At 45.1% G+C, this 12,500-nt stretch overlaps 1 protein-coding gene across 1 annotated transcript in view; it reads right to left on the reverse strand.

The window, feature by feature from the left end:
• Positions 1-12,500, reverse strand: part of znf423 (zinc finger protein 423) — a 75,398-nt gene that overhangs the window by 47,243 nt on the left and 15,655 nt on the right. The window lies entirely within an intron of this gene.

The raw sequence follows: 12,500 nt of genomic DNA on the forward strand, positions 1-12,500 counted from the left end.
GCAAGGAGAAGATGGGATAACAACAGAGAGAGAGAGAGAGAGAGAGAGTGACTCACTTCTCTGCTCAGGTAGACATCACTACATAGGTGATAGCTGTTTGCTGCTATATTCATATGCAGAACGTTGAATGCAGCTCCTTTAAGGTCTTGTTTCTATAGAAAGACAGGACCACCGCGGTGACAGTTTTGAGGTTCAAACACTGCTCTCGCATGGGATTCAATTTCACTCTTGGATAACTTTCTTCAATAAGTACTGAAGATGTAAAAGTCTAGAAACTTTTACTTACTTACAATACTTTACAAAAAGTCCCAGTCTTCATGACTGAATACCTAATTCCGTCAAATTCGTTGAGCACTTTTTTTCCCCCCGCTTCGGTGACGATAACGGTTACTTCACGTAACAGTCGGCACGACTTCGCTTCAGGTGCATTGTGATGCTAGGTTTAGGCTAAAGCTAGTCCTGTTGGGCCTTGTGATAAACCCGATTGTTTGTTATTAACCCCGAAGCCCTCGCTCGTCCTGTTCGGCACCACTGTGGAAACCGGGCACTTCCTTTTAGAGCTCACAGAGGAAAAAAATAACATACCTTCTTTTCAATCCTCTCCTCGGCTCCCCCCTCTCCCCGTCTTGCAAAACTTCTCATCTCCCCGTCCACACATGGACACACACACAAACACACACACACACACACACACACACACACACACACACACACACACAGATTCCCTCTCCTCTCTGGTGTCACAGTGTCAGATATTCCAGGTTAGGGAGAACACTGGGGAAATTACACCTCTACCTAGGCCCCTAGCACTGTGCGTCTGTGTGTGTGTGTGTGTGTGTGTGTGTGTGTGTGTGTGTGTGTGTGTGTGTGAGAGAGTCCAGCGGATCTCACGGGTAAACCTGTTACCGCAGGGGAAGTGGACAGACAATGAAGAGAGGGAGGCACTGGTGGTGGTGGTGGGCGGGGATGATGGAGTGCGGGAGAGAGAGCAGCAGGGATTAAAAGAGGAGAGGACAGAGGAAGTGAAGCCAACTTCAACCAGTCACATAGCTTCTCATTATGCGCGTGTGTCCAAGATATTGTCTCCTCAGATCTATTACCAAATTAACTAGCATGTATAATCAATATAAATGGTGTGAAATGTCTTTGTGTCCGCATACACAAACATGAGCTGCTGGGAAAAGCCTGGATCCATATTTCTTTCCCATTATTGTGTTGGAGAAACAGGCGTCAATGCCAACGTGTGTGTGTGTGTGTGTGTGTGTGTGTGTGTGTGTGTGTGTGTGTAGTCTAAATTTATGTTATTCTTATTCACAAATGAATTAGGAAATAGAGTGACGTTCTGCGAGATATTGTGACAAACAAGCACTTGCCCAATTAACAAACCGGTGTGTTAGCGATTGGCTCACAAACTAGAGTCACAGTGGCTCCACACTTCATTGTGGTATGAGGGAAACAACACAACGCACTGGCTTTGTTTGTATTTCTTTAAGCCAATCACAATCGTCTTGGGCGGGACTAGGCCGTGATGCAGCGATGGTGAATAGATAGCGCAGACGGCGGATGGGGAGGAGAATGCCGGTGAGTCGGACTCGGTAAAAACTGAAGGCAGCCGGCCCAGGCAGACTGCAATCAATAGACTCGAGTGGCTTATAGACGGAGTCAAAGCTTGTCACCTGATTGGTCTTTAGCACCCAGCCATGTGACTGATGCAGGTGCTATATTCCATGCTTCCTGTGGCACTAAAAGCATGGATTGACAATAAAGTGGTGGGAGGCGTTTCCAGAACCTTTTCAGTCACGCTTTTGGCTCTGTGGTAAGCCTGACACAAAGTGGAACGGGGAATCAAACCTTCAGCAACACCCCGAGCAGCCACAGCAGGCGCTGTGAGGCTACACTCACAAATACACACCCACACACTCACACACTGAATGCCAATCGCACTATAAATACACACAATTACAGTACACATAATTACTGCCAATCACACTGTACTCACTCATTCACATTCTCTCTTTCTCTGTCACACACACACACACACACACACACACACACACACACACACTCACACGCCACCCACCCCACGCAGCAGCACTCCGACCTCAGCCTCTCCTTCACGTGTACAGGCGAGTAATTACAATGTGACACCAAACAGACTCAAGGCCCACATGCACTAAAAGCGCTAAGTGACTTATTTGGCGCGTGTCAATTGAAGCTCTTACAGCGCACTGTAAGAATCAGATTGGAAAAGCCAACACCACAGAAGCAGCAGTATTTTAAGAAAAGGTTGCTATTTTCAATATTACAGATGACACTTTATCTGTTGAATTATTGATGTGTTGTGAATGAAAATTTAACTAGATAGTGTGAAATTGGTGTCATCCGATCCATTAGATGATATCACTCTGTTGGCGTTCTCGGGACTACAAAAACCCTCTGCTCTCTGTTGTACAGTGGTGTTACAGAGTGAAGCTTCTCTTACCTCATAAACAATCTCTGGCTGAGTACAATCACCACCCTGCAGAGAGCACACAACCCGGCCAACGAGTTACAAACGGAAGTAGTGGCAGCTGATGTGACCTACCGCTTGTGACGTAAATAATGAATTCGACAAATGGGATGAAAAGATGACAAACAATGTCTGTTGAGCAGATCTCAGTCAAACCCCCTCATATTGGAAATACAGAAAAGAGCAATAAGCAGCAAACACAGCCTAGCTATAGAGCAAACACAGCCTGCATTTGAAAACACAACAGACACAATAAATACATTCTGTATTTACTCGGCAAAATGCCCAAATGTAAGATGATTGCAGCAAAATTCATCACCTTATGTCATGACATGTGGACAGCAAGTGAAACCTGGGAAACACAATTCTTCTTCTTTTATTGTTTGATTTTTATCTAATGGTTTATATCAGTCAAATGAAATGAAATAATTAAATCATTACATTTTACTTTGACAACATGGTGCTGTATATGATTTTGTAATTATCATTCTGTTCAGATTTGTATTTGATCTTTTTGAATAATTTACTGCTCTTAGAACAACTGATACTGATAGTCTTGTGATGCAGGGTCTTATGATGAGCTAGATATACCCAGACACACACACACACACACACACACACACACACACACACACACATTCCCTCACATAAACATAGCAATGGTGAATTGTTTACTGCTATTTTCTTGACTTCATGAATTGTGCTTTTTCTTTATAATGTCATTATTACTTGACGCTTTGGGAATATTGTCCTCGTCATGAAATGAATTTAGATTAGACAATCGTGACAGGTGAGGTGCAAGGCCCAGCATCCATGTTCCGCATCACAACACGGTGCTATAGCTCCATCCCAGACTGACGCAAAGAGATGCTCTCTGCTGCCCACTTGCTGTCTTCTGCATGATGGCTACATCATGGACCGGACCCTGATGTGAACAGCAGGAGAAGGGCCGAAAAGTGACCAGATTATACGTGAGACGGGATTCAAACTGAAAACACTAAGCATACAGGCGCAGGGCAGTTGCATCTAGGACACGCCCGACTCCTCAACTATAAAGAAAAAAACATCTGGATAGCATCCAAAAGCACCATGCATCAACACACACACACACACACACACACACACACACACACACACACACACACACACAGACTCACACTCTCCACACACTCTAATGAAGCCCCGGTAGTGACGAAGAGCAGCAGGGAGCGGCGCGGATCGCCGAAGACAAGTGTGTGTGAGCTTTCGTCGCAGAGTGTGTGTATGCCTGTGCGAGTGTGTGCGTCTCCGGTGGGATAATTATGGCTCTCCTCGGCAGCTGAGCGTGCCAGATGTACTGGGAGAAGGAGGAGGAGGAGGAGGAGGTGGTGGGGGAGGAGGATGAAGTGGAGGAGGCGAAGGAGGCGCGGCGCAGAGCAGAGAGGGAGCCCAGCACCAGGAGCAATGCAGCGGGGAGCACACAGAGTGTTATGTGAATACATTAGTGTGAATGTGTTGTGTATCTATGCACTGATGTGTGTCCGTGTGTGTGCCTGTACCTGGGAATGTTTTGCTGTGTGTGTGTGTGTGTGTGTGTGTGTGTGTGGCTGCAGAGGATGTCTCAGTATGAGTATTTCCAGATGGATGTCCATGTTAGTACGTAATAATACTGTGTGTGTGTGTGTGTGTGTGTGTGTGTGTGTGTGTGTGTGTGTGTGTGTGTGTGTGTGTGTGTGTGTGTGTGTGTGTGTGTGTTTGCATTTGGCACGGCCAGTTTTGTTTCTTGCCATCCACCATTAGCAGGTTGGCTCCGTCACAAATGAGTGTCTCTCATCCAGGAGAGAAGCAGGGCTGAGGAGGGACAGACACCATGAGATGAGGAGGTGGAGGTGGAGGTGGAGGTGGGGAAGGAGAGAGCAGGTAGTGGAGGTCACAGAAGGAGAACGGAGTAAAGCAACCAGGAGGAAAAAAAGGCGGACAAAGTTCGGAAAATTACTTATTCCACCTAAACCAAATCACACGACAATACAATATTAGCATAATGATTGTAATTATCATTATGTTGTGGGTGGAGGGGGACCCACGTTGTGTTCAAGGCCCCACTCTGTGTCCAATCTACAAACCTGCAGTATACCACCAGATTACAAAGCCTTTAAACAGAACACATCACCATGTGACGGGAGCGCCGCAGGTGAGCTGTTACACTGCGTAGGACATTGTGTGGGCGCAGGCTGTCAGTGATTGAAGCCCGTATTGTTGGTTCTATCGCAACGACTACTGGCGTTCAACATATGCACCTTTGGAGATTAATTACTGCATTATGTACAATGCCTTATTTTGGTGATTCTAAAAAAAGGTCCAAAAAAGATCCTGGTTCCAGATCCACAGCTGAAAAAAAAAGGGTAATTTCAGTATTTTATGTAACTGATTAATAGTGACAACCAATTTCTGAAATTGGTCGAGTATTGAGCGAGAGCGCTGCATACAGCAGCTGCTCACTGGCGGCAATGTAATCATATCGGGGCATATTTGGCACCGTGAATTACTAAAAGTGCTTGTTTTTGCCGCTGACAGGTTCAGATTGTTGCTATAAAATATGTGACATAAGAGTGCTACAGGAATACGTCCTAAAACCAGGAAATGAGTTGCTGTGTTTGCACTTCCGGTTCCCACGTCTCAAAGTCGATAAGCTTTTTGAACGGGTCTTTGGTAAGAGGCCCAAAATATGGTCTGTGGTTAAGATTAAGAGATCATAAGGCTTCGTTTTTACAGCCTGGTTGTGTATACTCGAGCTCACGAGACAATGGTGCCGAATGTTCAGAGTCCACCTCTGTGCATTCACGCCTCTAAAAATCATCACAGGGGTGTCAAGATTATCTTGCTGAACAAAACTTGTATGTCTCGTTCAAAGAGAAGCTAAACTATTTTTAAAGTCATGGCTGAATATTTAGAGGATTTCAAAAATGTGGATGAGGTCTTTGAATATCGGGGGTAAAGAGTGGGACCTGTTACTGCCAGATATTCAGATTTCACAATGACACGTCTCCTTAAGTGGGACGTAATAAGAAACGCACCAGATCGAGAGAAAGAAAAATGTCTCCGCAGGCGAAAACAAGCGCTTTTAGTGAACGTAACTTTACGCTGACGCGGCGCAATTGCCCTTGCAGCTCGACTCGAGGCTCGACAGTGTTAACCGTCGATACAGGACCAATCCTGAACAGTGTTACGCAAAATAATGAAGAGAAGGAATAATAGAAAGGTCTGGATGAGGTGTAACGTTTCAGCTGGAATCTGCTGATTGTACGAAGAACTGATGGATCACTCATACACCTAATAAGATAAAAGCAAATACCTCACAGAGTCTCCTGCAAAACATGTACGGTAAAACACTGCATATTGTCTAAATGTACATGCAGTTTGGGGGGGAAAAAAACAAGTAAGCTGAAAGCAATAAAGGCAAGAAAGAAAGCAAACAAGAGAAAATAGATTAAAAAAAGGAGGACAGAAAGTAAGAGATTCTCTCCTCCCTCGCTGGCTTTGTCACCTTGCTCACCCAGGGGGGGTGCAGAGCAAAGCACCTTGGGAAATTACTGAAACCAGAATGCATTGATTTGTCCAGGAGGATGTGTGTGCATGGCGCATGCGTGTGCGTGTGTGTGTGTGTGTGTGTGTGTTTTTGTCAGAAGGCCTTTGTACTGCAATAAAGAGAACAGCCTGGTCGACATCTGTTTAGAGACGAAAGATAAGAGCGACAGTGTATACCGTTGTTTCAACCTCTCTCTCCGCCTCGCTCGCACTCCTGCCTTCTCCTGTCTTCTGCCGTGTAATTAAGAGCCAAAGAAAACCCTTCAACCTCTCCCAGCGTGGCTTTGCATCCTATCTCTTGCTGTGCCGTCGCTCGTCTCTAAACCATCTTGGCTTCCTCTCCGAGCTCCGGTCCGACTGAAAGTAGTCCGCTTGTGAATCAACAGCTAGTGGTGGAGCTTACTGCTACTCAACATGATAAATCATGATTTGTTCTTTTGGATTTACCAAGACTATCAAACTGAAGCTTTTTTTAAATTTTTTGGCCAATTTTTGTATTTTTCTTTCTTATCTTCTAAGTCTTGTTTTCTCCCCCTCTCTCACCCCGGCAGCTTGTAAAACCTTGACTGACAAAAAAAACCCCACTTCATCAGTAATGAACCACCACTGGCAACATTCCCAAATATACAGTGTGTATGCCAAACACATGATGTGTGATCACGGTGACGCAAGGATCCACAAAAGGATAATCACATCAATGTGGGCTTGCAAATTTTGCATCGCACCGGACATTTAGACAGTTACACTGTTCCTATGTGTAAGCCATTCACCGCAATATGAGTAACTGGTGCATTACTACACATCAAACACTAGTTGTTACAGATTTGAGATATGTCAGAGTAGTTGGAGTCACTACTACACTGCTTTGTGGGTATGCGTGTGTATATATATATATATATATATATATATATATATATATATATATATATTCCGTTTTCAATACTGGCACTGGAACAACTCCACACATCCATTGACTGAACTATAGCTTCATCTGTCTACCTACCAGCTGCTCACCTCCACTTGTGTGCGAGCGCTCTCCATTTCGGTTTTTCGGTCTGTCTGGGCCCCCCCCCCCCCCACACACCTCTCTCTGCTGGTTCAAAACAAGGCTAGCAAGGTGACCCTGAATCACAGGCTGTGTGAGTGTGCGCGTATTGTGTGTGTCTCTATCGGTGTGTGTTTGTGTGCGCACACGTATCTGCATGCGTGTGTGTGTGTGTGTGTGTACAGTCCCAGTAATTAACACCAGCCACTAATGAAGTCCAGCTGCTCGGCAAGAGGACTGAGCGCCAGCCAAAATCTGCCAGAAATTGCTCTCATCCCCTGTTTCTCTCTCTCTCTCTCCTTCCGCCTCTCGCTTTATTCTTGATCCACACCCTCTCTCTCTCTCTCTCTCTCTCTCTCTCTCTCTCTCTCTCTCTCTCTCTCTCTCTCTCTCTCTCTCTCTCTCTCTCTTCACCTCATTGATCTGCATTCAGTTGTCTTTTTCTCGCTCGCCCCTTCCCTCCGTGTCCTCTGCAGATTGGTTCTCCGCATGCATCCCGGTTTGCCATCAGTATGAATCTACTCAGCTGATCTGTAATCGCCACCATTTCTGTCAACATCTCGTTTTCTTGATGTCTCTTGATGTAGCGTCATGTACGGTCTTTCTTTTTACTCTTGTTTGCCTCGTCTGTCCCTTCTTCACTTTGATTCTTTCGCCTCTATTCCATTAACACACTCACAAACCTGCTTTCTTCAGTTTCTGACATTCCTCAATACATTGCAGTGTTACTGTTTTAAAACGTTATGCATTTTAATAACTTAACACTGTTGTATATGTGATACCTAATGTTTATGTTTGTCTATGTACACATAGGGGTTTGAACTAAACAGGGCAAGTAAAATCCAGTTTCTACGAATCCCAAATCACTAACAGAAGATGAATATTCAAGTTCATTAAAGGGTCGGTTGTCCTAAAAAATACAACGTACCAAACAAATGGCCGACTCATTTCAATGAACAATGACCTTTGCCCATTCTGCCCCGTCTTGCTTCCCCTGTCCTCATTTCACGCTCTCTATTAAATGAAGTGCAGGTGAAGCCACCCTGCTGCGTTACATCGTGACGATCTGAAACGGTGTGCCGCCGCCTCCCAAAACACGGAACTAAGGACACACACACAGAAATCAAACACATGCACGACATTGTCTTTGTTCACATACCGTGAAACATTGTCTCTTTTGGTCACACACACACATAAACATGCCACCGCGGCACTTTATCATACACTCATACAGTTGTAACGTATCCTGTTTAAAGCCACAGCCTGATTACATTACTATACAGCCCCCCCCCCCCCCCCCCCCACACACACACACACACACACACACTCGCTACCAGCTGTGACAGATGTGCCTGTCACAGGAGAAAATGAATTCAGAATAGTTAGTGAATTAAGCAGGGAGTTAATTGTTGCTTGGCCCCTGTTTATGAAGCGCATAAAGGCAAAGCGCCTTGTTTGTCTTGTGACAATTAGCCAGCAGAGATAGAGAGGAAGCCTCTATGTATGTTAGTGTGTGTGTGTGTGTGTGTGTGTGTGTGTGTGTGTGTGTGTAATTGTCCTGTTCTCTTTAGCAGCTGGTGCAGCCACACCTGGACGGGTTGAGACAGAAAGAGGAAGAGCGAGAGAGAGAGAGAGAGAGAGAGCGAGAGAAAGAGAGAGCGAGAGAGAGAGAGCGAGAGAGCGAGAGAGAGAGAGAGAGAAAGAGAGAGCGAGAGAGAGAGTGAGAGAGAGAGAGAGAAAGAGAGAGCGAGAGAGAGAGAGAGAGAGAGAGAGAGAGAAAGAGAGAGCGAGAGAGAGTGAGAGAGAGAGAGAAAGAGAGAGCGAAAGAGAGAGAGAGAGCGAGAGAGAGAGAGCGAGCGAGAGAGAGAGAGAGAGAGAGAGAGGAGGGGATCGCAAAGGAGGGTTTCAGGTACAGTATGGTACACAGCCCTCCATCCTCTCAAACACACACATGCACACACGGAGAGGGCTAATAAAGACATCACTCACACAAAGCAGACAACTTCTCTACATGAGTTAAGATAGCTGATGTTGCATGTACAAATATTCTCTCAGGCAACACGCACTCTCTGACACACACACACACACACACACACACACACACACACACACCACACACACACACACACACACAGTTACTTTGTGTTCTGATGCCTGGCATCCTGGTTGGGCCTCTCCCAGTCTATTTGTCAGTGTGTCCTATTAGGTTTCCAAACAGCTTGTAATGACTGGTAATAAACAGCAGAAGAAGAGGAAGGTAAATCAAGCGAGAAGACGACAAAATGAGCTCTCCGGGGGACCACCATGCTCCGAGCCTTCAAAACACACAAACGGAAATCCACTAACAATTCTGTGCGCGTGTTCATGCACAGTCGATAAAGCAGACAACGGCAGTGTTATGGGGACTAAAAGACAGCGAGCGCTTTCTTTTAACAGTGTCAGAGGAGGTTAGAGAAACAAACAGGATGACAGAGGAGTGAAAGGGTGAACTATACGTGGTGAGTAAACGTTTTACGAGAACTAATAAATCGGGGCCGCATTCGGCGCAGATCTCCGGCACCATCGCAGCTCGTGCGTTTTATTCTCCTCGCTCGTTTTGTTCCCTGCGTTGATTCAAACCTTGCTTTGCATTTTGATGCTTTTGATGACATGCGGTGCAATGTCGTATCGCTAGGAATAAAACTCCAGTCACTAAAACACCACCAGGCCTGTGGGCAAAGAGAAGGGAGACGCAGAAGACTACGGTCACACTGGAGAGGCTCCAGTTGAGATTGTATGTAAATATGTAAATGTGAGGTATGTATTCAAATCCCCCATAGGAATTAAGGTGAACTATTTAAAAATAATCTTTCATTTAAAACCTGTTTTATAGTCACTTTTTGCCTGAATTTCTAAATGTACTACTTTATTCTTCAGACTTTGATCTGATGTATAACTTTTATACCATTAAAGTAAAGCTATTATCAAAATGACAGACACAGTATCTTCTTTTATTTACATCTGCCTACATATGCCCCATCTCATCTTTCATCCTTCCCTTCCTTCTTCTCTCCCTCATCCAGCCCTCTGTGGTCCTCTCTCTCTCTCCCCCTCTTTCCAGTCCCTGGTCCCTTCATCATCGCTCCCTCCCTCCCTCTGGTGTCACGGCTCGCTGGCTCCAGGTGGCGAGGGAGGGAGGGAGGGAGGGAGGAAGGGATGGATGTAGAGAAGGATGGATGGAGGGAGGGAGGGATGGAAGACAGGAGGGGGGGGGGGGTGTGCTGTCATCTGTCCCTATGCTCATACCGTCACAGTGCAGACCAACATCCTGCTCGGTACTCTGCACAGTCAAACTGTTCAGAAATCTGTTGGTTTTTTTTTAAATCCTTCTTCCTCACTCATTATCCAAACATTACATTGAACTGAGAACAACATGAGCAACACGTGACTCAGGAGAGAGAGCTGCAATGCTCCGTTAAATGTCAACGTTCCCATTAAGTAACAGTGTTTAGGTTCAGTAGCGTAACTTTGCTAGACTCTGCTATAAAGAAATAAGTCAAAGTGATGATAAATTGCTTTTTAGTGACTGGATGTTATTCCGCAATTGGCCGTTCAAATAAATCATTTTTTGTTTTTCTACTTTTTGATTTAATTTAATTTTGTAACTCTCATTAATATTTCTTTGAATTAGACAAGAGAATTACTCTGAGTGCATACTGCATTATTACAAATAATAATAAAACATTTTTTTTTTTCAGTTCTTCACTGAATGTTCTGCTATAATGTGCAGTATAACAGTATTACTACTATAAATATCAACACTGCTTCCATACAATGGACAAACTAGACGACTCAAATAAATAGGTTGGCAAAGCATTCATGTATTAATGCTGATAGTTATTATTATTAAAGCACCACTTTATGTTAAAATTACTATTGTGCTCTTTTTCTGTGCTCACTATTTTCTTTGATGCTTTGGCAACACGTCATGCCAATAAAGCTTAATTTAACGTATAAATACATGAAATGTGACCAGTAATGGTAACATTAAAGATACTGGCAGCAGTAGTATCAAGTGCTGGGTGAGTGAAGGGTGTGCAAACAGCTTTTAACACTTCGGATGTTTCTGTCGGAACACCGGCCGATCAATGTGTTGAGAGTTAAGCACACTCCTGTGAGAAGACATGTCATCACCTGTGGTGATAAAAAACTCTCCCACAAAGGACACGTGTCCCTGGGACAGGGTCGGCAGTGTTCCGACCAATACTTCAGAGAAGGTTGTTTTTTGACAAGCTGTCCACTTATTTTCACATTTTTTTGGGGGTACAAGGGAGTACAGACGTTCTACGGTTCACTCTCCTATTTGTGAAATGCTGCGCTGTGACATCAGGTTTCCAGTACGACCGGTAAACCGCGGGAAGAAAATAAGCGACGCGCTTCCTTCAGTCCAGAGCGTTCGTGCCGACACAGGAACACACCAACGACGCAGACGCTGGAGTAGTCTGTAGCTTATTAGTCCTGGTGCAGCCGGGCAGAAGAGAACAACAACGTTGCTAGCCGGTGGCAAGGACTCACTCACACACACACACACACACACCACACACACACACACACACACACACACACACACACACACACACACGAATGAACCCTCAACCACATTATCCACCTCCATTGACTCTAAAAGCTTCTTATTCGCCTCATTAAGTCTTCAGTGACACAAAGTAACCACACCAGACCCTGCTCACTACCACATACACATAAATACAGATAGGTGTGTGTGTGCGTGCGTGCGTGCGTGTGTGTGTGTGTGTGTGTGTACGTGCGCGCGTGTAAAAGCAAAAAGGGGGGAAGAAAGGGAGAGGGGCAGGGGGTGTGCACACATCTTTCTGTGTGTGTGTGTGTGTGTGTGTGTGTGTGTGTGTGTGTGCACAGACGCACACAGAGGCCCTTGGGGCGGCTGCTTAGACAGCAGACCGGCATTACTAGTCAAGCGCATCACAGATTTGACTGCAGGCTAACAGACAGGCTGAATGCAGATCGACTGTTCTGAATCGGCGGATGAGTGCAACCTCAAGGAGCAATATTAAAGTGAGCTGAACGCATCCAGCGCTTTGCTCCGCACGGTTTTTCCGCCTGCAAAAGGTGAGATTGAAAAAATGAGAGTGCTGGCGATTCAAGTGAAAATAACCCGACTTCATTCATTCATGCTTTTTGACAAGGATATAGTATTTAGAGTGAACCGATGTCGACTCCGCACACTCGCATGTATCTGGCCAACAAGAACACAGTTTAGAAGTTATGCCCGCCCCCCAACAACTGATCATCAAATCTGTGAAGAATGTGAATATAGGGAAGGCGAGGTAACACTATTAGAGTGCACTGATGTAAATAGGTAAGTAA

This window comes from Cebidichthys violaceus, unplaced genomic scaffold (assembly GCF_023349555.1).
Source record: "Cebidichthys violaceus isolate CVI_PGR_0920_01 unplaced genomic scaffold, fCebVio1.0.p SCAF_55, whole genome shotgun sequence".
NCBI classification, from domain to species: Eukaryota; Metazoa; Chordata; class Actinopteri; order Perciformes; family Stichaeidae; genus Cebidichthys; species Cebidichthys violaceus.